Consider the following 24,436-nt stretch of genomic DNA (forward strand, 5'->3'; position numbering starts at 1 on the left):
AGCTTGTGCTTAGCTGGAACTCGCGCACTGCAGTGGGCCTGACTTCTGGGCCGAGCCCTCCTATTTTGCGGGAGCCCCAGAGGTACAGCATGACAGGAAGCTGAGCGTGGGCCCTTCAGGTTACTGTGGCAATGCAGGAGCCGCAACCCATAGTGCCGGCCATGGAACAAAACTGTAAGGACGACTGCATGCGGCAGCCACACACCACTGCAAAAGCCAGCTACACTGAGCTGAGGACTTGCCTGGTCTGAGAGGCTGCTTGAGATCTGGAGAGGCTCCGGGAGTCTAGCCCCACTTACACGACCTAAGTAGGGTCATTGCAGTAAAGCTTCAGAAGGGAGCGTTGCTTCTGTCCTTGAGCCTGCGACAGTGGTGAGCAGTGTGTGGGGACCTGGCGAGGACTTCCCTGCAACCCAGTGGCGGTTGCCCTTTGTCCTCCATATAGAGGCCCACAGGACAAGCTTAGAGGTCAGTGCTGCCTACTAGCTGGCTGCAACAGCACCACGCGTTCATGGGCAGCTGCCCTTTTCGGCATTGGGGGACTCAGTGAGGGTTCCCTTCCTAGAAGTACCAGTGTGTGTGCCCCCCCCCCCCCACCCCTTTATGCCTGTATATCAGTTAGGTCTGAACTGGACCGGCATGGTGAGCACAGGAATGATGGATTTAACCCAGATCTCTTGACTCGGGTGAATATTTTGATTTGTTCTACATTCCATCCATCAATTTTATGTCTTTTGCTTTGTTGCCCTAAGTGCGCCGGGGATGCTGAGACCTGGGTCCCAGGCTCTGTGTGCCGCTGGATTCAAGCAAACCTGGCTGATGAGTCGTGAAAACCCAAAACCGGTCCTAGGATGCTTGTTTCCGGTCCAGGGAGGACCTGGCTTGGCAGTTCGGGCTGGTCTGTTCGCATGAGGCACAGGGTCAAGACTGATTTGCATATGGTCAGGTATAAACTGGGATGCCATGGTGAGCAAAATAATGATGGATTTAACCCAGATCTCTTGACTGGGGGTGAATGTTTTGATTTGTTCTGCATTCAATCCATCAATTTTGTGTCTTTTGCTTTCTCCACGAAGTGCGCCGGGTACGCCCAGACGTGGGTCCCGGGCTCACAGTGCCACTGGATTCAAGCTATTCTGGCTGATGAGGGGTGAAACCACGAAACTGGCCCTAGGATGCTTGTTTCCGGTCCAGGGAGGACCTGGTTTGGCAGATCAGGCTGGGCTGTTCCCATGAGGCACAGGGTCAAGACTGATTTGCATATGGTCAGGTCTAAACTGGGGTGGCATGGTGAGCAAAAGAATTATGGATTAAACTGAGATCTCTTGACTGGGGATGAATATTTTGATTTGTTCTGAATTCCATCCATCAATTTTGTGTCTTTTGTATATCTGGGGCACAATATCTTGTTGCAGTGAACGGGGTGAGAGCTTGACGGAGGCCCCCGCTCTTCAGCCAGAAAAAGGAATAGTATTAGAGGCTCCTGAGAAGGAGTGAACCATCCTGAATTGTCGCATTTCCCAGTTATTTGTGGGCACGTGGCCAGAAACCTACGGGGAGGACAACCAGACACCAGGTACCCTCGTAGGGGCTTACAAGGGGGTGCCGTGTTTACTCTGGTTCTCACATATGGTAGTGTGTACACGGGTAATGTGGATGTGTTGTGCCCTGGTGTAAGGTTGCATACTGCTGATTAGGTTCAGTGCTGGTGTTTCTGCATTAGGTTTCTATGCTATTTTATAATGTGTGCACTCTACAAGTTTGTACTATAGTGCACTGCTGAGGTTGTTTATGCATAGTGTTATGTTAGGTGCAATACTACCAGTAGTTACTAGTTATCCTGACATATGATGCCTGATTGGCACAGTGATTTATGTGATTCAGCGTGATGTCATGACAAGTGCCTAGTGGTACAATGATATTTGGGATTGTGATCTAATGTGTTTTATGAAGAATACAAATAATATTTTATATAACCTTGTGTGGAGGCTCTTTTGAGGTGTGCCTAGGGTGTCACTGTTATGTGAGTGTGTTGCGCAAACACTTTACACATAGCCTCTGGGATAAGCCTGACTGCTCTGCCAGGCTTCCAAAGGGGCGAAGAGATGCGATCTTCAGTGTGTAACTACCTTTCCCTAACTAGAGTGGTGGGTTCTGCCTGGATTTTGTCATACCTTAGCCAACCAGAACCCCTATTTCTAACAGTTAGTTTCAAATGGCTTTGAGGCAACCATTTTATTAACTACTTGTAGGCATTTCGAAAGTCCTGATATCTCAAGGTCAGAAGGGCTTTCCAGTTTAAGAATAATATGAGTGTCATTAACGTAGTTGTATCAGGAGAGTGTAAGGGTTATAAGATGAGGGAGTTGTGCCAAGTTTGAATAAAAGAACTGGAATTGTTGAATCTTGGGAACACCTCCCTTTTATGGGATTGGTGGCAATAAGAAGAGAGACAGGGACACAAGGTGAGCTCTGTCTGTGAGGTATGGAAGAATACTCACTAGAGGTGTATTTGGTATCCTTTCTACTTGTAGCATTTAGTCTTCTGAGTAGGGGCTGGCTGTCCACAGTGTCAACAGCTGCTAAGAGGTCCGGTAAGAGGAGGGGGGTGTTAGAAATGGGATTTCTGGTTGGCTAAGGCTTGCGCCAAAACCATCAATCAATCAATCAGTGACACTTATAGAGCGCGCTACATACCCGTAGGGTCTCAAGGCGCTGGGGGAGGGGGGGTGCCGCTACTGCTCGAACAGCCAGGTCTTCAGCTTCTTCCTGAAGGAGAGGTGGTCTTGGGTCAGGCGCAGGTCGGCCGGGAGGGAGTTCCAGGTCTTGGCGGCCAGGTAGGAGAAGGACCTTCCTCCTGTAGTCGCTCTTCGGATGCGGGGGACGGCGGCGAGGGCGTGGTTGGCTGATTGGAGGTGGCGTTTGGGAGCGTAGAAGTTGATCCGGCTGTTGAGGTAGCTCGGGCCTTGGTCGTGTAGGGCTTTGTGTGCGTGGGTGAGGAGGCGGAAGGTGATTCTTTTGTTGACGGGGAGCCAGTGAAGGTCTCTCAGATGTCCGGAGATGTGGCTGGTTCGTGGGATGTCGAGGATGAGTCTGGCTGAGGCGTTCTGGATCCGCTGGAGTCTCTTCTGGAGCTTGGCGGTAGAACCGGCGTAGAGGGCGTTGCCGTAGTCCAGTCGGCTGGTGACGAGGGCCTGGGTGACGGTCTTCCTGGTCTCGGTGGGGATCCACCAGAAGATCTTCCGTAGCATGCGTAGGATGTTGAAGCATGCCGAGGAGACGTTGTTGACTTGCCTGGTCATGGAGAGGGAGGAGTCCAGGATGAAGCCCAGGTTGCGTGCATGGTCTGTCGGTTTGGGTGCGGTGCCCAGGGCGGGAGGCCACCAGGAGTCGTCCCAGGCGGAGGGTGAAGAGCCCAGGATGAGGACCTCCGTCTTGTCAGAGTTCAGTTTCAGGCGGCTGGTCGTCATCCACTCGGCTACCTCTTTCATCCCTTCGTGTAGGTTGGCTCTGGCGGTGGCGGGGTCGTTGGTCAGGGAGAGGATCAGCTGGGTGTCGTCGGCGTAGGAGATTATGCTGAGGTTGTGTTGGCGTGCGATGGCCGCGAGGGGGCTCATGTAGACGTTGAAGAGGGTGGGGCTCAGAGAGGATCCTTGAGGGACGCCGCAGATGACTTCGGAGGCCTCTGACTTGTACGGTGGTAGGCGGACTCTCTGAGTTCTTCCGTCGAGGAAGGAGATGATCCATTCCAGCGCCTTGTCCTGGATTCCGACATTGCTGAGGCGCTGTACTAGGGTGCGGTGGCAGACAGTGTTGAATGCCGCGGAGAGGTCTAGGAGGATGAGGGCCGCTGTTTCTCCGTTGTCCATCAGGGCTCGGATGTCATCGGTGGCGGCGATGAGGGCGGTCTCGGTGCTGTGATTGGCTCGGAAGCCGGACTGTGAGGGGTCGAGGGATCCATTCGTCTCGAGGAAGGCGGCCATCTGCTTGTTGACGGTCTTCTCGATGACTTTGGCTGGAAACGGGAGGAGCGAGATGGGGCGGTAGTTCTTGAGTTCGGTGGGGTCTGCTGTCGGTTTTTTGAGTAGAGCGCTGAGTTCGGCGTGCTTCCAGCTCTCAGGGAAGGTGGCGGTGTCGAAGGATGTGTTGATGATGTCTCGCAGGTGGGGTGCGATGACAGCGTCGGCCTTGTTGAAGACGTGGTGAGGGCAGGGGTCGGTTGGTGATCCGGAGTGGATGGAGTTCATCGTGCGGATGGTGTCTTCGGTGCTGATCGGGGTCCAGGCGTGGAGGGTGGTGGTGGGGGGTGGTTGTTCGGTCATGGTGTGCGTTGGTTGGTTGTTGAAGCTGTTGTGTATGTCCGCGATCTTGTTGTGGAAGTATCAGGCGAGGGAGTTGCAGAGGTCTTGCGATGGGGTGATGTCGTTGTTTCCTGCGCTGGGGTTGGATAGCTCTTTCACGATGTTGAAGAGTTCCTTGCTGTTGTGTGCGTTGTTGTCCAGCCGGTTCTTGAATGCAGTTTTCTTGGCGGCGCGGATCAGCTGGTGGTGCTTCCGAGTGGCCCGCTTGAGGGTGGTCCTGTTGTCCGGTGTAGGTTCCCTTCTCCAGACTTTCTCGAGGGCTCGGCAGTTCTTCTTGGAGCTCTTGAGTTCGTCGGTGAACCACGGGGCTTTCTTGCTGCCGGGTCTGCTGGGCGGGGTCCTCAGCGGGGCGAGCTCGTCCGCGCAGTTGCTGATCCACTTCGTGAGGTTGTCGGCGGCCTGGCTGGGGTTCGCTGAGCTGGCAGGAGGGTGCTGGCTCAGGGAGGTGGCGAGCTGGTCTGCTGTGATCTTGTTCCAGCTTCTGCGGGCGGCCTGTTGCTGGTGGTGGTGGGTCGTCGTTCTCTTGAAGGTGAAGTGGACGCAGCTGTGGTCCGTCCATTGAAGCTCTGTGGCGTGGCTGAAGTTGATGTCTGTGCTGGAGGAGAAGACTGCGTCGAGTGTGTGTCCGGCGAGGTGGGTGGGGGTGGACACCAGCTGCTTGAGTCCAAGATTGGCGAGGTTGTCGAGCAGGGTGCTGGTGTTGCGGTCGTTGTTGTTCTCCAGATGGAAGTTGAGGTCTCCCAGGAGGATGTAGTCAGCGGAGGGGAGGGCATGCGGGCTGACGAAGTCGGCGATGTCCTCGCTGAATGGGGTGCGTGGTCCCGGGGGTCGGTAGATCAGGGTGCCTCTGAGGGTGGTGTTCGGGTTGGTGTGGATCTGGAAATGCAGGTGTTCGGCGCTGGTCAGGGTGTTGTCGGTGCTGGTTGTGAGACGGATGGTGTTCCTGTGGATGATGGCGATGCCTCCTCCCATCTGGTTGGCGTTGCGGTCCCTCCGGACGATCTTGTAGCCCTCTGGGATGGCGATGGCGATGTCGGGAGCTGAAGAGGCGTTCATCCAGGTCTCCGTGAGGAAGGCAACGTCAGGGGCTGTGGCGTCTAGGAGGTTCCAGAGTTCGATGGCGTGTCTGTGGACGGAGCGGGTGTTGAGCAGGATGCACTTGAGGTGGGTGCTGCTGGTGTTAGACTTGGCGGCTGCTGGTGCGAGGCAGGTCCGGATGCAGGTGAATTTGCAGGCGTGGCAGCTGATAGGTCCGTGGGTGCGTCGTGGTGTGGCTTGGTGGCATTCTGGGAGTCGGCCGGTGTTGAGTGCGATGAGGGTGGCGGCGGAGTACGTCAGGCGGGTAGGTCGGGGTCTTCGTGGGCCAGGGGTCCTGGCGCTGGTCGCGATCCGGTCGCGGACGGGCGCAGACGGGCTTACCTTTGGCGCGCCTTCGGCGCACAATCGGCGCGCCCGCTGCGCGTGACCGCTGCGCGTTCGCACGGTCGCCATTTAAGGCGAAGTGTGCGGGTGGGCGGAGCAGCTGGGAGGCGGGAGCGGGGAGGGAACAGAAGAGAAAAAGGGGCGGGGCAAATGGTGGTGGCAGGAAGCGGGAAGCGGGGAGGGAGAGCGGAGGGCGGCGAGGTAGGCGGGCAAACAGGAAGGAAACTGACACACGGCACAGAGGTTACATTAAATGAAAGAGGCACAAATGGAGGGCAAAATAGATGGCAAAAACAGGAAGGAAAACGATGTCACGGCACAAAAAAAATACAAGCACAAATGGCGGGCAAAACAATGGCGAAAACAGCAAGAGAAACGATCACACAGCACAAGGGATACAAGCACAAATTTAGGGCAAAACAACTGGCGAAAACCAAAGGGGAGCGACCAAGGCGGCAGCGAGGCCAGCGGCGAGGCAGTAAGGCAGGCAATGGGGCACACGCAGCAGCTGGCGGCCGTGCGGCGCGGGGGTGTCCCACAAGTGGGTCACACTCACCTGTGTCGCACGGTCGCCATTTAAGGCCAAGTGCGCGGGTGGGCGGAGCAGCTGGGAGGCGGGAGCGGGGAGGGAACAGAAGAGAAAAAGGGGCGGGGCAATGGCGGTGGCGGGAAGCGGGAAGCGGGGAGGGAGAGCGGAGGGCGGCGAGGTAGGCGGGCAAACAGGAAGGAAACTGACACACGGCACAGAGGTTACATTAAATGAAAGAGGCACAAATGGAGGGCAAAATAGATGGCAAAAACAGGAAGGAAAACAATGTCACGGCACAAAAAAAATACAAGCACAAATGGCGGGCAAAACAATGGCGAAAACAGCAAGAGAAACGATCACACGGCACAAGGGATACAAGCACAAATTTAGGGCAAAACAACTGGCGAAAACCAAAGGGGAGCGACCAAGGCGGCAGCGAGGCCGGCGGCGAGGCAGTAAGGCAGGCAATGGGGCACACGCAGCAGCTGGTGGCCGTGCGGCGCGGGGGTGTCCCACAAAACCAGGCAGAAACCAACACTCTAGTTAGGGTAAGATAACCCCGGCTCACCCCCTTGGCAACCTGACATGAGCAGTAAGGCTTATCCCGGAAGCAATGTGTAAAGCATTTGCGCACGCACCCACCAGCAACAACATCCCAGGCCCCCACAAAAGGAACTCCACACAAGGTTATAATACAAAAATAGCCTTTGTATTCTCACAACACAACAGATAGTAATCACAAAATATACATTGTGCCAACTGGCACGGTCAATATTTACAAGGGATTATTTACACCTGACAGGGCCACATGGACCACTGTCAGGATCATCAGAAAGTGAACTTGGTAAAAGTTAACTAAATCATAAACATACAAGTAAAATAGGTCATAGAACGTACAGCCAGTAACCACTGATAACCACTGTACTTTGCAACAGTCTGTGACATGAAATCCATCATGCACAGTATCCCGCAAGTCTAACTATATTAGACCCTAACCACCTAAGTAAACATTATACTAGGGGCATAAATCACACAGGGAAGTATAATCTTCCTAACACAATCCTAAACAGGTAAAACAACCTCCTATGCATAAACAATATCTAGAGGTATCAAAATAGTGTGCGCAAAACATACTATACACAATACATTTCCTAACACCCAAAGCATTAGAACATAAATCACAATAGCAAATAAATCACATTAGGGCCTGCACCCTATAAATGTAACAATCTCTCCCTGGCCAACTGGCCATCTCAAATAAGGGGGCTCAAGCGCCCTATGTCCATAAAGTCAGGGCTGCTGCCTAAGCAGCGAAGGTCAAGGTTGCGCCACTACTCCAAGCCTAAACGTTGCAGCTGCCCACTACTTGCTGGGCAGCTGAGAACAATGAATTGGGGCCTAAATGCTGCAGCTGGCACTAACTACTGCACAGCTGTGGAAGGCCAAGGTAGGGGCGAAGGAGTGCATCCCACTCCTGAGTCCAAAAGCACTTGTCCCCTAAAAGAAAGGCCTAAAGGGTGCAGCTGCCCACTACTTGCTGGGCAATTGGGAAATAAACTGCAGCATGGGCCCTCACTGGCCCTTAGAAATAAAACTGCGCCCAAACGTTGGAGCCATCTAGGCTCTGAACAGAAAACATGGCCCCCAAGGAGGGCACTGGCTCCAGAAAGAATGAGGAAATGATGGGCCCCTCTGGGCCAGCCATAAAATAATGGTACCATCGTTGGAGCCCTCGGGCTCAGGAAATACCTGCGGGCCGGACACTGCCCCTGGGCCACTCTACGCAAAAGAAATGCCCCATCGGTGGAGCGCAATGGCTCTGCGGGGGAACACGGGACCTTCGGACCCCACGGGCCCTTGAAACAACAAGAGAGCAATCGGTGGAGCGGCCCACTGCCATCCGGGGCCGCTCTGAAGAAGGGCACCACTCTGGTGCCTGGAGGACCCCCACTGGGGCACCTTCACTATAATTGGCCTATCCCTAGAGCCACGCGGCTCTAAAACAAAAGAGGCAGCCATCGGGCCGGACCGCCACTGCGGCCCCAGGTTACACATGTAGCCTTCCCCCCGCCCTAGCCGTCTCAACTTACCGGCTCTCGGCGGGGGAAAGGCTCCTCCTGGTAGACGCGGCGGCGGCAGGCACCGGCAATGTGCCTCGCACCCCGCCTGCAGGAAATTGGCTGCCGCGCTGGCGGGTCTCTCTCTCCTCACGGGATCCCCGCAGTCTCCATGCGCCAGTCTTCACCCGGTCCTCTCTCCTCGGGGACCGGGACTTGAATGGGAGCCCGTGAGGCTCCGGATATGATGAAGGCTCTGGCGCCGCCCACCTCCAGTACTTCCGGGTCGCGGTAGGCAGCAGCCCGGCAAAGTTTTGCACCGTAGCTCGGTCTGCGGCGGTGATTCCATGGCGGCATAAACGGTGTGGGCACCTGTAATTTAAATAAGGACAAGCGGGGTGGCACCCATAATTTAAATAAAACCCCCATAAAGCGGAGTAGGCTCCCGCTATGTAAAATATGAAAATAAGCGGGGTGGGCACGCGCAGTGGAGCGATCCAGGGGATGGGCAGGGCCCAGGGAGGCCAGCCTTCCCCTGGGCCCCAGCAGCAGCACGCCCCTGGTAGATTCGAGTAGGAAACAAGAACATTTTTCATTAGGTCACAGCCCCTTTTTATACAGACATTTCCTTTGTCTCCAAAGGTACAGGCAAGGGGCGAACCAGATGCAACTGCTTCTGGAGCACTTTGTTTTGCTCAGCTCGTCTGCCTATTCACAGGATGGGTCAGGGACATCAGACACACCACAGGGGATGGAGCCATCATTGTGGAGGGAAGGCCCAGCCCTATTCAGGTCCCAGGTGCAACCCCTCCCTGCCATCAACATGCAGATCTCCCCACTCACCACTGGGCAGACCCATCCTGACTCCTGGAGCCAGGCACACCAGCCAGCTCCAGCCAATCACAAGCCAGACAGTCAATTCACATTCACTGCACAGACATGCTAACTTCTAAAAGTGGCACTTCCACACTAGACACAATAAATCTGCGCACATCATCGTGCAGCATTTAATCTCACGAGTTTGCACATACCAAACTTGACCCTACACTCCCCACACATCAGGAACTACCATGGACACACATCTTTCCTATGCATTCCTATCGGAGGGCAGGCCAATGTCACCACACAAACTCAGACTGCGCATGCACTTTACATTGGGACACAGTGTTAAAGTGCGCAAAGACCAGAAATCACTATAATTATGTAATATTAAAAGGCAAAAAGTTCAGGGGTGAACCTGACAAAAGTGCCAAGTCCAACAGGGGGCTACTGCGATGGAGTCCACACAGTCTTGATGCCATCTCAGATTTCAACCCTATACCAGATTGTAAACATGTTTGTTGATCACCAAAGAAGGAGTCTGATATCTGAATGAATACTGATTTTTCTAGTAGTTAACCCAGAAAAATAAAGTTGATTCTTTTGAAACAGGAGAGGTGGATTCAAAGCATCATTCATTCGTTCGATACAGGCCTGCAATGGGTTGGGTCATTGGGGGCTATTTCTTGCTTCTGCAGGATTGGTTTGACATATGATGTTTGAATACCACTGAGGAATTCTCTGGATGATGGTGATGCGTTGATTACTGCTCAGTCAATAATCAACAATTTGCTATGGCTTAGAGGTGGCCTCTGGAATATTCTTGAATATTTGTAGTGGACCAAGAACGAGAAGTGATCCAGCAAAGTTAATTGTCATCATTACCATCATTGCTTGTTTACAGATCGAATATTTATTAAGTATATTTGTGGATGTGACTTCCAGCTTCTAACACCATTGAAAGATACACCACAGAGCACAGTTTACTTTATCTGTCCATAAATAAGCTGAAGTGTTGAATTCAATGCAACATAGACCCCAGAGATACTGAGTGTATTGGTCTGTACAGTTCCGGTCACTGAGATAAGCTAATTCCTTTATATCAGGAAAGGTGGATTCTATGTCTCATTCAATTCAGCTTCCTCCACATTGTTTCTGTCATACATATTTTACGAAGCTGGATTGTTAGGATCACTTTTTATAATGATGGATAGGCCGGCCCTTCCATGGATGCATGTGCTGCACAACAAGACCTCAAGGAGCAGATGATTAATGAAGGAGGAGGTGCTCTCTTAAATCCCCCAGGATACTGGAGGTGTAGGAAAGGTCACACATTCTTTATCAACACACTGTGAGCAGGAGTCCAACTGGCCACAGGCAACACCAGATGAAGAGTCACAGGAGCTCAGATTACCAAGAGCAAACCTCATGGGATGACATTCCCTGCCACAAGTCACAAATCCACCAGGGGAAGTATGTGCAAGTGCTTATATGAACTGAGAATGCACAGGAGAAACAAATCTTTGGAAGCAAGCGAGGTGTTCAGTGGCAATCAGTGAGTTGGAGATGGAGTCTAGTCATAGAAGGGACACAAACACACAGTAAAAAAAGATGCTGTGTCAAAGATTGCATCCTGTTGTATGACATACAACAGCAATTTGCTCTTGTCTGCAACTTACTTGAGTTAAAACTGAAGGAGAAATATGCCATAGGCCAGCTGCACATGTATGCTGTAGGCCACATGTATGTTCTGCCTTTGCTTATCCTCCGCCAACTCTTTGCAGCTCCGTATGCCACCCCTATGCTCTCAGTAATGAGAAAAGGATAGACGGATTGGACCAGATATCAATCCCAAATCTTCCACCAATGACTACACTTGTATAGAGGTGATACACTATGTTGGCACCTTATATGGGTTAAACATGGGTAAAGGGTAATCGTGGTACCAGGTACGAGCAAGCTTTTGATTGGTGGGGATTCTTTAAACAGACAGTCTCTTTTGTTAGGTTCTCAAAATCAAGGTAATACTGAATGGGGAAACGTCAGGAAAACACAAATCAAATGTATAATAATTAACCACTCCAGCCACCAAGGTCTTATTTTGATACAGCAAATAGAGATATCTAGTACATAGCTATCGCATACAGTTCATAAAGTCTCTCTAGAAACAGCCTAACCCGACTGAAACCCAGCAGTAACATTATAGTAAATGTAACTCAACGAGTGAATGAGCTCAGCCCTACAACAGATCTAACAGACCTGTGTCTCCTCCTCACTTGTACTCTTATATAGACCAGAAGGTCTAAAAGACTTCAAAGACTTACCACTCTATTACAGCCCTGACAATCCCTAGCACAATCTTGCTTTGATTTTGTCCCAGCCACTAAGGGCTAGTAATACTACTGCGGCCATACGCATTCCTTTACGCACCACTCCCCAAGTAACAATCTTCCATCGGCGCCATGTTAGTCGGGGAGTAGCCAGGATGCCAGCCAGGTATTTTCTGACTTGCCAGCAGATGAGTGAAATCAGTCTTACCTATCAAATTTAATCTTTGCGGGTTTAGCAACTAAACAATACCGGGCCAGCTTAAAGCCCTGGCTGCAGCTTCTACACGTATCTCAATTTTAGGGTGAAAATGAAAGGGTTACCAGAGGGAACGGTATCACAGATCATACATAATTTCTTTTATACAGTGCATTATTGCAGGGTTGTGAAAATTCCTCACCACAAATGTGAAATTTTATCTGCAACAATGAAATTCAGCAAATGAATCGATTTTAGCAGGTGAATTCCCTCAAATAATTGCTGCATTGTGAAACTGTGTTGCAAAACCTTTTTAGCAGGACTTTCGTCATGCAGACGAAGTACTGGGAAAACGTAAAACTTTGCAATCAATGCAAAGTGTCACTTTAGCAAAACATCACAGATACATTTTTAATTCACACACCCCTAAAATATTGTGACTTATTTTATTTTAGCCTTTAACATTAATAGTGTTTGGTACTGGTCATTCCAGAGCTTTCAATCAGCAAATGCCAGAACACAGAAAAGTTCAAGCATGTCCAGAAGTGAGCTTTCTTAATGAAAGTTCTGAAAGTCTAAAAGGACATTGCACAAAAAGCCTGGGACATCATTACTGACATTGAGACCCTTGAGACTGATATGGTATCTAGATTTCTCTAGAAGGCAGAGTTTAGTTTTCTAGACCCCCTGTCAGTCAATGTGCCAACTCACGACAGAAATCCAGTTGTACTACAACGACACCACACCCCATTGAGCAATATTTGAGTGGGATGTGTTGATACCCCAAACATTCTTTCATTAAGGAATAACATACCCACGAACATTAGGGATACATTTTTGAGATTTATTTAAATTCAAAATCCTGTTCTAGTGCACACAATGTAATTGTAACTACAATAAAGACAAACAAATGGCAGCAATGTTTACCAAAAGCGTAAATAAAAGGAAGAGCTCCAACATTATTGCTGTTATATATTTATAGCAATCCTACCCACATTCTGCTACTACTAAGTGCTAAGTGGGTCGCATCACATATCTGTTTGAACTATGCAATGTGTGTTCAATAAAAAAGCAAAGCAATACAAAAGGGGATGATGGACGGAGCGTTTGAGCCAATCAAACACTCACCCCCAGTCAACTGATCAGGGTTTAATCCATCACCATTCTTTAATTCACTCAGCCACCCCAGTTCAGACATGGCCAATAAAAAAGCAAAGCCTGCTATTCCTGTCGTGTGAGGCCAGCTTCAATGATTAGTTCAGTGAGTGGAGGCTGAGTGCCTCCCTTCCCGGTAGCCTTCAGTTAAAATTGGTGATATGATTCTGCATGCCCTGTCCTATTGTTGCCCTCTAGCCCCTCGCTCTTTGTGCTCAGCTTTATGTAAAATTATTTCACTGTTACGGAAACTCTCAAAATATGCAATTAGCAAAGAATGGCATGATGTTCTTATACTTATTTTCACCCTGCAAGAGTGTTTTTAGGTCTCGCGACCTATCGATGCGCGCAAGCGCATCGAGCGGAGCGATAATTCATGTCGGCAAAACACAAGTCAAACCAAGGGCTTTCAGCCCCGCGGTTTTCTTGCAGTTCACGTGTATCACGTGAGCAAACATGCACGCGCATCGCATGCAAGCCCAGCCTCTCGAATTCCCAGGCTCTCCCGCCCCCATCCGGCATCAGGCACTCCTCCCACACCTCACGGACATCTGTTCATTTCTCCTCCCCCTCCCCAGCCAGCTTCCCCCAGGCCCCTGCTGCTTCACACCCTCATTGCCGCTCGGCCCCCTCCCATGCCCGAGCCTCTCACATTCCCAGGCTCTCCCGCCCCCATCCGGAATCAGGCACTCCTCCCACACCTCACGGACATCTGTTCATTTCTCCTCCCCCTCCCCCTCCCCAGCCAGCTTCCCCCAGGCCCCTTCTGCTTCACACCCTTATTGCCGCTCGGCCCCCTCCCATGCCCGCCGTGTCGGATTTCTCCTCCCCCCTCCCCTTCTCTGCCTTGTATTTTTTTGCAACAGACCTACTCGTGTTGATTTTTCATGTTCTTTGCCACAGCTGGCCCGTCAGAACATGTTGTAATAAGGTACTTGTATAAAGGGTATTGAGACATGGTGGTCAAACTCTTCTCCTACCCATAAGTGGCATTTGCCTACCTTGAGTATACCACAATAGAGATGTCAACGCACATTTAAAACAAATGTAGAGACTGTAAGCTGGCGTTTTCCCGTTTTCTAAGTGCTCCCAAGGAGGAACAGTGGTATTGTGAGATGAAGTGATTTATCAGGGTTGCGCACGCGTGCAGGGTGTGATTATTTCTGAGTGTGATGAATGTAAAACTTGAATACATCTCCTTTCTACGTGTTATGAGATCTGACATCCGGCAGTGACAGGCGGTGTGGGTGGATGTGTTGGGCTCGACATTAAATGTACAGTCACTGACTCCGTTATCAGGCTTTTAGGACTAGCTTCAAATAGCCGCATAGAGATGTAAGGTACATCCATCAACATTTCACAAGAATTCCCCCAGTGTTATGTGGCTGAAGCCTATAATGAAATCCAAGGGCTGCTTTGAACGGTAGGCAGTCGGCAGTCCATCCATTTGTATGGCTAATACATTGTCAGGTATTTTCGAGGCGGTACACGCTACAGCTTGGATAAAGCTGTATCCGTCAAAATTGGTCACGCATATTCATGAATCTCTGTCTAACACCAGGCGGCTACATTTTTTTTGTTTGATCAGCAGTCTGTATTCATTCTGCCGTCAGACGCACACCTCCCCTGCTTTTCCTGTCTTTGTGTCAGTAAAAGCCAAAAGCAGAGAAGGCAACACTCTCCCTCAATGCTTGCTTGCAACATAGTGATAAGAGGTTGATGTGTATGTATGTTGCTTACCCAGAAGTTACAATATGAATTTCCCATGCCCCGAAAATATCTAAAACGGTTTCTTGCTTGTTAGAATCGGTCAGTATGGTAGATTGGTGAACGAAACAGTTCTGTTTTTTTAATGTTTACATAAAAGTCAGCCAGCTGTTCTGCAATGAGATGAAATCCGTGCATAAAACAGATTAATGGAAAATACACTTCTTGCTGCAACCTAAATGTTGCTACTAAATAGGTTTGTGGAATATGCACATTGTATAATTGCTATTCTTAAATTGTACATGCATCTGACACTGCTGGGTACTTCGTCATTTCTTATTATTTTAACAAGAATGCTAAAGTACTAAAACAGTACTTTAGACATGCTTTTATAGGTGGTGTGCTCTCAATCTTGTTTGAATGCGTGTTGCATGCATATTCCATTGCTCAGCAGGCACTTAAGAGCAGCTGTCAAGCTTCAGTTTTAAATCTGAAATGTGCTGCGTTCTGGCTGTGACCCCATCGTGTTTTGATTCTGCAAAGCCCCGGCATGACTGCACGTTTCCACTGGTGGAAACGTTTTGGAAGGTCATACCCCAGACTACCATTGTAAACTAAAGGTACATTGTGCGCTAACCTAGCGCTGTTTAACAATATAATCTATTTCTCATTCCATTACGTGTAAAATGTGCTCATGTGGGGCAAGGGGCGAAGGCGGGGCAAGAGGAGGTAACATTCGTGTGTACTCCAGCTTGCATTTGGGTATTATGATGATCTTGTAATCTCTAGTGACCCACACACCCTGTTGAGAAGGCAAAATACAGCACTTGGGGGGCGTGGGGGAGTTGCCAGAAGGACAAATCACGGCCCCCTCCACTCCTTCCCAACTCTGGTTGAAACGCTGAGAGATGGTCTTTATAGGTCGGACCTCAACAATGGTGCTTTGGGATTTGAGCTTTATTCCATCTGTTTAATAAATAGTTAAAAAATGATAAATGCCACTAAACATCAGTTTGACTGTGTGCAAAGTAACTTTTAAAATAAACTTTTACCCAGTCTTTAGGGTGGTCACATCTGTCATTTGTTTCTAAAGTGGCTTAACATTCTTATTGCATTCACCTTTTAACACACAAATGAATTTGTCAGAACATCGGTCATTGGGATTGCAGTTTAACATCTGTAATGCCTGCAGTATGTATGTGTGTGTGTGTGTGTGTGTGTGTGTGTGTGCGCTTTGCTATAGGTGTCACATTTGAGAAGGCCTGGAAAAAAGACCCAAACACCAGCACCAGGGACGCCTTCAAAAACGCCACCCGCATACACCACCAACTGATCCGGACTGCCAAGAAAGCCGCATTCAAAGACCGACAAGACAACAATGCCCACAACAGCAAGGAATTATTGTCAAAGAGTTTACCAACCCCACTGCCAACTCCAACGACCTCACTCCCTCTTAAACCCTTTGCGACTCCCTAGCTTCGTTCTTCCACGACAAAATTGCAGACATCCACAACAGCTTCGACAATCAACCCGGAGACCAACCCACCCAACCTTCTGCCGTACCTTCACCCCCCTTGAACATCCTTAACGAATGGAACCCAATCTCCACTGAGGACACCATCCGCCTGATGAACTCCATCCACTCAGGATCCCCCACAGACCCATGCCCTCACCACATCTTCAACAAAGCAGATTCCATCATAGCACCACACCTCCGAGACGTCATCAACTGCTCCCTCACCTTCCCACCTTCCCGGATAGCTGGAAACACGCCGAACTCAGCGCCCTTCTGAAAAAACCCACAGCTGACCCCACAGAACTCAAAAACTACCGCCCCATCTCGCTCCTTCAATTCCCGGCCAAAGTTATCGAGAAAGCTGTCAACAACCAACTTGCGCCTTCCTCGAAACCAACAAATCCCTCGACTCCTCACAGTCCGGCTTCCGAGCCAAACACAGCACTGAGACCGCACTCATCGCAGCAACAGACGACATTCAAACTCTACTGGACAATGGAGACACAGTCGCCCTCATTCTCCTCGACCTCTCCGCAGCCTTCGACACAGTCTGTCATAGCACCCTGATACAACGCCTCAGAAACATCGGAATCCAGGGAAAAGCACTGGAATGGATCACCTCGTTCCTTGCTGGAAGAACCCAGAGAGTCCGCCTCACACCATTCAAGTCAGAGGCCACTGAAGTCATCTGTGGCGTGCCACAAGGATCCTCACTCAGTCTCACCCTCTTCAACGTATACATGAGCCCCCTCGCGGCCATCGCACGCCAACACAACCTCAACATCATCTCCTACGCTGATGGCACTCAACTTATCCTCTCACTCACCAAAGACCCTAACACCGCCAAAACCAACCTACATGAAGGAATGAAAGAAGTAGCCGAGTGGATGAAGCACAGCCGTCTGAAACTGAATTCCGACAAAACAGAAGTCCTTATCTTAGGTACCTCCGCCTCTGCCTGGGACGACTCTTGGTGGCCAGAGTCCCTTGGAAAAGCACCCATATCGACAGACCACGCACGGAACCTGGGCGTCATTCTGGACTCCTCACTCTCGATGACCAGACAAGTCAACGCCATTTCATCATCTTGCTTCAACATTCTTCTCATGCTCAAAAAAACATTTCGCTGGATCCCCACCGAAACTAGAAAAACGGTCACCCACGCACTGGTTACAAGCCGCCTGGACTACGGAAACACCCTATACGCCGGTACCACCGCAAAACTTCAGAAAAAACTCCAACGCATCCAGAACACATCAGCCAGGCTCATACTAGACATCCCGCATAACGACCACATTTCTGGTCACCTGAAAAACCTCCACTGGCTCCCCGTCAATAAGAGGATAACATTCCGTCTCCTAACCCACGCACACAAAACACTTTACGAACTTGGACCCGAATGCCTCAACACACGACTTTCCTTCTATACCCCCTCCCGCCAGCTACGTTCCTCCAACCAAGCCCTTGCTGCTGTACCTCGTATCAACAAAACCACCATGGGAGGAAGATCCTTCTCCTACCTGGCGGCTAAAACCTGGAACTCACTTCCCATTCACCTTCGCCTCACTCAGAACCACCTAGCATTCAGAAAGCAACTTAAAACCTGGATATTCGACAAGTAATCCCCCACCCTTCTCCAAGCGCCTTGAGACGCTCTGGGTATGTAGCGCGCTATATAAATTAATTGAATTGAATTGTAAATGGCAAAGCTATTAATTAAGCTATTTTCAAAACCAACACATGAATAAAAAAAAATTTCATTTACAAGACCAATAGCTCAAACTTTCCTAATGCGAGACCTATTGGCAACGCCAGTGCTTGTTTTAAATAACAAACGAGGCACGTAGTTATCAACCTTCTAGAAACTTCCAACAACAATTTACGTAAAAAAGATTAGCAGGCTGTTAGATAAAATACAGTAAACACATCAAAAAATAGAGAAATAAACTAAATGTGCTATATGTTCTATATTAATCCAATGTATTCACTCTTTATTGATTAGTACGTGTTACTCAAATAGGGGAATATCTAAAAGAGAAAAATCGTAAGAATCATGTCAACATCTTTGCTATGCCACTGCTTTAAGACAAATCACCTTCTGTCAGATCTCAAATTTGAAAGCAAGTTTCCATCCTGGTGCTTACAAAGTCAGTTGCTATACCATTCTAAGATTTTAGTCTTCATATCGTCAATCAAGTAAGCCAACAACAGAACCAAAGGAAGAGAACTGGCTGCATAAAGCTGAATACTTTAGAAGTAAAGCTCCAAAATACAATGAGCAAAAAAGGTTAATTTTACTATATAATTAATTATGAAACCGGGGCTAGCTGTATGAAGCTGTTTAGTGGTAGGAAAGTCTGTGATTCTTCTAATCACTGGATGTGCAACCGCTAAACAGCTCATTTAAAATGTAACTTGGTACTGAATAACAACACGGGTTTAGAACGGTATAAGGAATCACATTTTTGGAAGGGTTTGTTCTCTTCCAAATTACTATTTGCAATGGTATGCATCACCGGTTTGCAACTGCAATTTCGGTCGCAAAACATTGATAGGTTACCAAATTCTCAAAAAAAGGCGGTAACCTATCGCACTGGGGAAGGGTTCCACTAGGCACCACTTCCCGTTTGTGAATGTTCTTAAAAAAGAGTTTGTTTGGGAGTGGGGCAGTGCCAATTCAAACATTTTGTGACCCACTCTGAACTGTGAATGTGAAAGCTTAAATAATGCAAAAAGTTAAGGTGCAATTTAAGAACAACATTTACTAATTCACTTTACGCACATCTGGCACCTAATTTTGAGAAACATATTTCGTAGAATATTCAACATAAAGTTATGTTGGCCAGTTGTCCAATTTAGCAAGATGGTACTAATCAAAGGACTTTATTCTACAACTTTGGTGTTTGGTGCCTTAAACAGGAAAGAGACTGGAGGTGTAAAAGATCTCCTGATTCCTTATTCTCCTGCTAGGAACCTTCGTTCCTCGGCAAAATTGCTCCTCACCGCTCCTCGAGTGCGAAGAGCTAAATGGGGAGGCAGAGCCTTCTCTAATCTGGCTCCAAGATGGTGGAACACTGTTCCCTTAGAGATCAGGACCTTACCTTCAATACAATCATTCAGAAAGGCTCTGAAAACATTGCTTTTTGGTAAAGCATACCCTTAGCTTTTGGTTTTGCCTTTTCTTTTCAGATTTCCTTTTGTAGGCGCCTTGATGCCACTGGGCAAAGTTGCGCGTTTATAAGTTTAATTTCATTCATTCATTCATTCATTCATTCATTCATTCATTCATTCATTCATTCAACTTGCTGAGTACTATTATCAGATGATAGACTATAACCCGAACACATGTTGCTGCTGTTGTTGCTTAGTTCATCTTCGGGGAACTTATTGCACTGTCACAACACCGGCTGTAAAACACTGCTCAAAATGTACATTAGGAAAGGACGCACATTCTAATTGAGCATTTGTAAATTCAAGACTCAAAGGAGTTTTCTAAAACCATGCTGCTATCATAGAGAACTTTTCAATAGCAGAAACAAATGTTGGATTTAAGGCAATCACATATGGGATGAAGTACTCTCTGCTGTACATTTAGAATACTGCATTAACATTGTGTTTTGTGACCATACAGTGTAACAAGGGAGAAGTTCCTAAATACCGTCATGGAACTCTGAGGTGACTTGAAATATTCTTTCAAAATTACAACAGAATGTATTTTGGGCCTGATGCATGAAGCATTTTGTGGTTGCAAATGGCCCAAGTTTGCGATTGCCCTCTGCCTCTGACCTCTGCAACTCCCTCGCCACATTCTTCCACCGCAAGATCACAGACATACACGACAGCTTCGGACCCCAGACCCCACCTCTAACCACCAAACCAACGACCCCAACCTCCAGCCTCAACGCATGGACCCCCATCAGCACCGAAGACACCACCCGGGTCATGAACAGCATCCACTCCGGCTCCCCCTCCGACCCATGCCCTCATCATATCTTCAACAAAGCCAACACCATCATCGCACCCCACCTCCGGAACGTCATTAACAGCTCCTTCACGTCAGCCACATTCCCTGAAAGCTGGAAACACACAGAAATCAACGCCCTACTGAAGAAACCAACAGCAAACCCCAAAGACCTCAAGAACTTCCGCCCCATCTCTCTCCTCCCCTTCCCGGCTAAAGTCATCGAGAAGACCATCAACAAACAGCTGACGGCATTCCTCGAAGAAACCAACTCGCTCGACTCATCCCAGGCCGGATTCCGAGCCAACCACAGCACCGAGACCGCCCTCATCGCAGCCACCGATGACATCAGAACCCTGATGGACAACGGAGAGACAGCCGCCCTCATTCTCCTTGACCTCTCGGCAGCCTTCGACACCGTCTGCCACCGCACCCTAATAACCCGCCTCTTCAACACTGGGATCCAAGGAAAGGCCCTAGACTGGATCACATTGTTCCTCTCAGAACAGAACCCAGAGAGTACGCCTCCCACCCTTCCGCTCCGAGGCCACCAAGATCATCTGCGGCGTACCCCAGGGCTCCTCACTCAGCCCTACCCTCTTCAACATATACATGAGCCCCCTCGCCGCCATCGCACACAAACACAACATCAACATCATCTCTTACGCCGTCGACACCCAACTGATACTCTCCCTCACCACAGACCCCCTCACCGCCAAAGCCAACTTCCAGGACGGAATTAAAGATGTCGCAGAAAGGATGAAGCTCAGCCGTCTGAAGCTCGGACAAGACAGAGGTCCTCATCCTCGGACAATCCCCATCCACCTGGGACGACTCCTGGTGGCCCATGTCGCTGGGCACTGCACCAACACCCACGGACCACGCACGCAACCTAGGCTTCATCCTGGACTCCTCCCTCACGATGACCAAACAAGTCAACGCAGTCTCGTCCTCATGCTTCAACACCCTGCGCATGCTCCGAAAGATCTTCCGGTGGATCCCCACCGAAACCAGGAAGACTGTCACCCAGGCCCTCGTCACCAGCCGACTGGACTACGGAAACGCCCTGTACGCAGGAGCCACAGCCAAACTTCAGAAACGCCTGCAACGCATACAGAACACCTCCGCAAGACTCATCCTCGACATCCATCGCCACAGCCACATATCTACCCACCTGAGAAACCTGCACTGGCTCCCCGTCAGCAAGAGGATCACGTTCAGGCTGCTCACCCACGCACACAAGGCATTCCACAACACGAGCCCCGAATACCTCAACAACCGCCTCTCGTTCTACAGTCCCACCCGCTAGCTCCGCTCCACCAGCCTCGCCCTCGCCACCATTCCTCGGATTCGCAGAACCACCACCGGAGGAAGATCATTCTCCTACCTGGCAGCCAAGACATGGAACTCCCTCCCCACACACCTACGGCTGATCCAGGACCATCTCACCTTTAGAAAACACCTCAAGACCTGGCCATTCGAGCAGTAGCGGTACCCCCCAACCCCCCCCCCTCCCTTCAGCGCCTTGAGACCACATTAAGAATAGCGATTACCAAAGAGCAATTCTGAAAAATATCACTATTTGGAAATAGATATTCTAAATGTTCGTACATCTAGCCCTTAATTCCTTCTAATACATCTTAATATTAGTAAATGTAGCATAACACTAAAAGTCTGCTCAAGTGGCAGTAATGATGAACTAACAAGTCACTTTTTAAAATGTATGTATATTGTTAAAATGAAGTTGTCTTCTGTTTGTTCTTGAAAAGCTTATTGGGCTTGAAGATGTTTGCCTCTCTGGTTGTTTTATAGAGTGTAGTGGTTCCTTATGATTTTAATTAATTGTGCAATCAATGTATCTATCAACAATACAGAGTATGTCATTCGTTACAATAATTAGTCGCACCGTTATCCTTTCCCAAAAAATCCAAAATCCTTGGCCTCTAGCTACTTCATAAAAACAAGAACAGATGTACATTTGTAGCATAAATATCGGGAGAAATTAAAAACTAATATATAATTAGTAATGTATTCCAAACCATTAGATGCAATTTGATGTAAGTCTTTTCCACAAACCAGATATCATTCATAATATGTGAGAACATGCAGACAGATTCCAACTCCTGGGTAACGACGTTCTGCTGCGTGAAAAAGAAACATACTGCCACAAATAGCTCCTTACCGCTAGTTACTGTTAATTCAAAGGAATACAGTTCAGAAGAGCTGAAAAGTTCATCCTCGTTTTGACACTCTAAATAGTAACTGTGAGTCTTTTCAGTGACTTGGTATTTACACTGATTGTTAAGCATGGAGGCAGGAACTGTGATGATATAATTCACTTATAATAACTAATTACAGCTGAGCAACCATTGCAGTTTCTTAATAAAGCCATTATTGAGGTAACAACTAGACTGTAAATAGTAAATTTAAAACCGGTTTTAATACAAGAATTGCAAGCCGACATTTATTATATTTTGTGGTAATAATTTTCAAGAATATTCATTAAAGATTTAATACAACATGTAATAGAATGTTAAGGCTTTGCTTGTTATAAAGCCTGTTTAGAAAAGGGAATCTTTCTTGGCAGTGACTGGTTGCGCTCAAGAACTGTGAAGCAATAAGGTTAGGCCAGCCAATCAGAATAGGACTCGAACAGCTTTGAAGGTACACATATGTGGAGTTAATAGTAAATCTAAAATTACCTTAATGTGCTTACCCGCTCGATATTTTTGTTTTCAAAATGTTAGCCTCGATATTTTGGTAACATGATTATTCTGAAGTTGATATTTCGACATACAACAAAAAGAATTTAAAAAGTTGTATGAGGTGTTTCGCCAAAATTTCATTATATCGCCTAGCCTTGGACTCAGTGACCATAATTTGGATGGTGGGCATGGACCTCAGCAGGGTTTACTAATGTAACTCTACAGCAGTATGGGGACTAACGTGTAGAAACTCCTTTGAAATCGGAGAGAATACGTTTTACGGGGTTGCTAAAACTACCAGTAAATACCCCGTTGACCCCCCTTCTTTTGGACCTGAAAATGAAACGCATAGACCATCATGAAATTTTGAGACCGCTGATGCGCTGGGTCAGATGGTGGGAGACCGTAGAACTGTCTGACTATAAGGAAGGGCTTAAAGAAATTATGGATCTTGATTGCTGTAAAAATGTTCATTGGCTTAAACATGTAAGATCCTGGTTGATAAAAACTTGGTCTAGCACACTTTTGGAATGAACCAGTATCCATGAATTTGTCCTCAAAGAAAATTTTAAAGCTATCATTCTGGTCATACGTGAGCTATGAGTTAGTGAATGTAAAAGTACATGGATCTCTGACAAACAATGTTTTACTGTTCAAAGATATAGCGTCCTTTGAACCCTTTTTGGACGAGATTCACCCACCACTAGCAAAGTCAATCTATATGAAGTTCAGATATGGTACGCTTAGGACAAATGTTTGTGAAATGAGGAGGTCCAAGAGTAGTAGTAATTTATGTACCTTATGTGCAAACCAGATAAAGGAAGATGATCTACACATATTGCTTTTTTGCCCAAGTTATGCAATACCAAGGAAAAGGTGGATATTGCCCCTTTGTCGTAACATAGGTTCTAGATCCTACAAAGAGGCTGGAAGAATCCTAAAGACTAATACCGGTCAGGTGGTAGTCTTTGGCGTTAGTAGATTCCTCCTGATCGTTAGTTTTATGAGAATGAAATTGGGTCTGAACCTTTGATGCTACAGAATGTATATATCAAGTGCATATCTTTATGTAATATGGTTGGAGATTTATGAATTAGAATACTATTAACATTTATATATGTCATAACAACTGTCTTACATGATTGATCCTCAGATTTTACGTTTTTAAAAATAAGTTTTTAAAATGTACGCCCTTAGCTTATGTTTTTTAGCTTGTATTTTTTAACTATTTAAATGTTTTAACACTATTATCCGCCCCCGGAAACGGTGACTGGGAAGTAAATGATATGAAAAGCCTATGAACTAATAGCCCCGCTATGTGACACTATGATCTATCTATTGTACAGTTTATTTTTTAATTGTATTATGATTGTAATGTATTTTATGCATCTTTTATGATACTTAATGTATCAAAATAAAGATGTATTGTTTACGACTCCATGGCTGCAGCACCATAAGTTGGCAGGACTCATCTTTACGGCTACAGGTCAGCCATAGCCTTATAGCTATATAGTTGAGTAAGGCTGATTTCCAAACTTCGAATTTGTAATTGTGGTAATATAAAATAAGGCCATGTAGCCGAGGTGTAGATAAAAGAGGATGGTTTATTGTAGATCATAAGATGACTCTGTAGATAATAGTGTGAGCTCTACCAGGAGCAGCTCCCTTGCTGCTCAGC

General features: G+C 47.9%; 1 protein-coding gene across 4 annotated transcripts in view; it reads right to left on the reverse strand.

Moving 5' to 3' along the window:
• Positions 1-24,436, reverse strand: part of OSGEPL1 (O-sialoglycoprotein endopeptidase like 1) — a 277,221-nt gene that overhangs the window by 18,466 nt on the left and 234,319 nt on the right. The window lies entirely within an intron of this gene.

The sequence above is a fragment of the Lissotriton vulgaris genome, chromosome 2_1 (genome assembly GCF_964263255.1).
Source record: "Lissotriton vulgaris chromosome 2_1, aLisVul1.2, whole genome shotgun sequence".
Taxonomy (NCBI): domain Eukaryota; kingdom Metazoa; phylum Chordata; class Amphibia; order Caudata; family Salamandridae; genus Lissotriton; species Lissotriton vulgaris.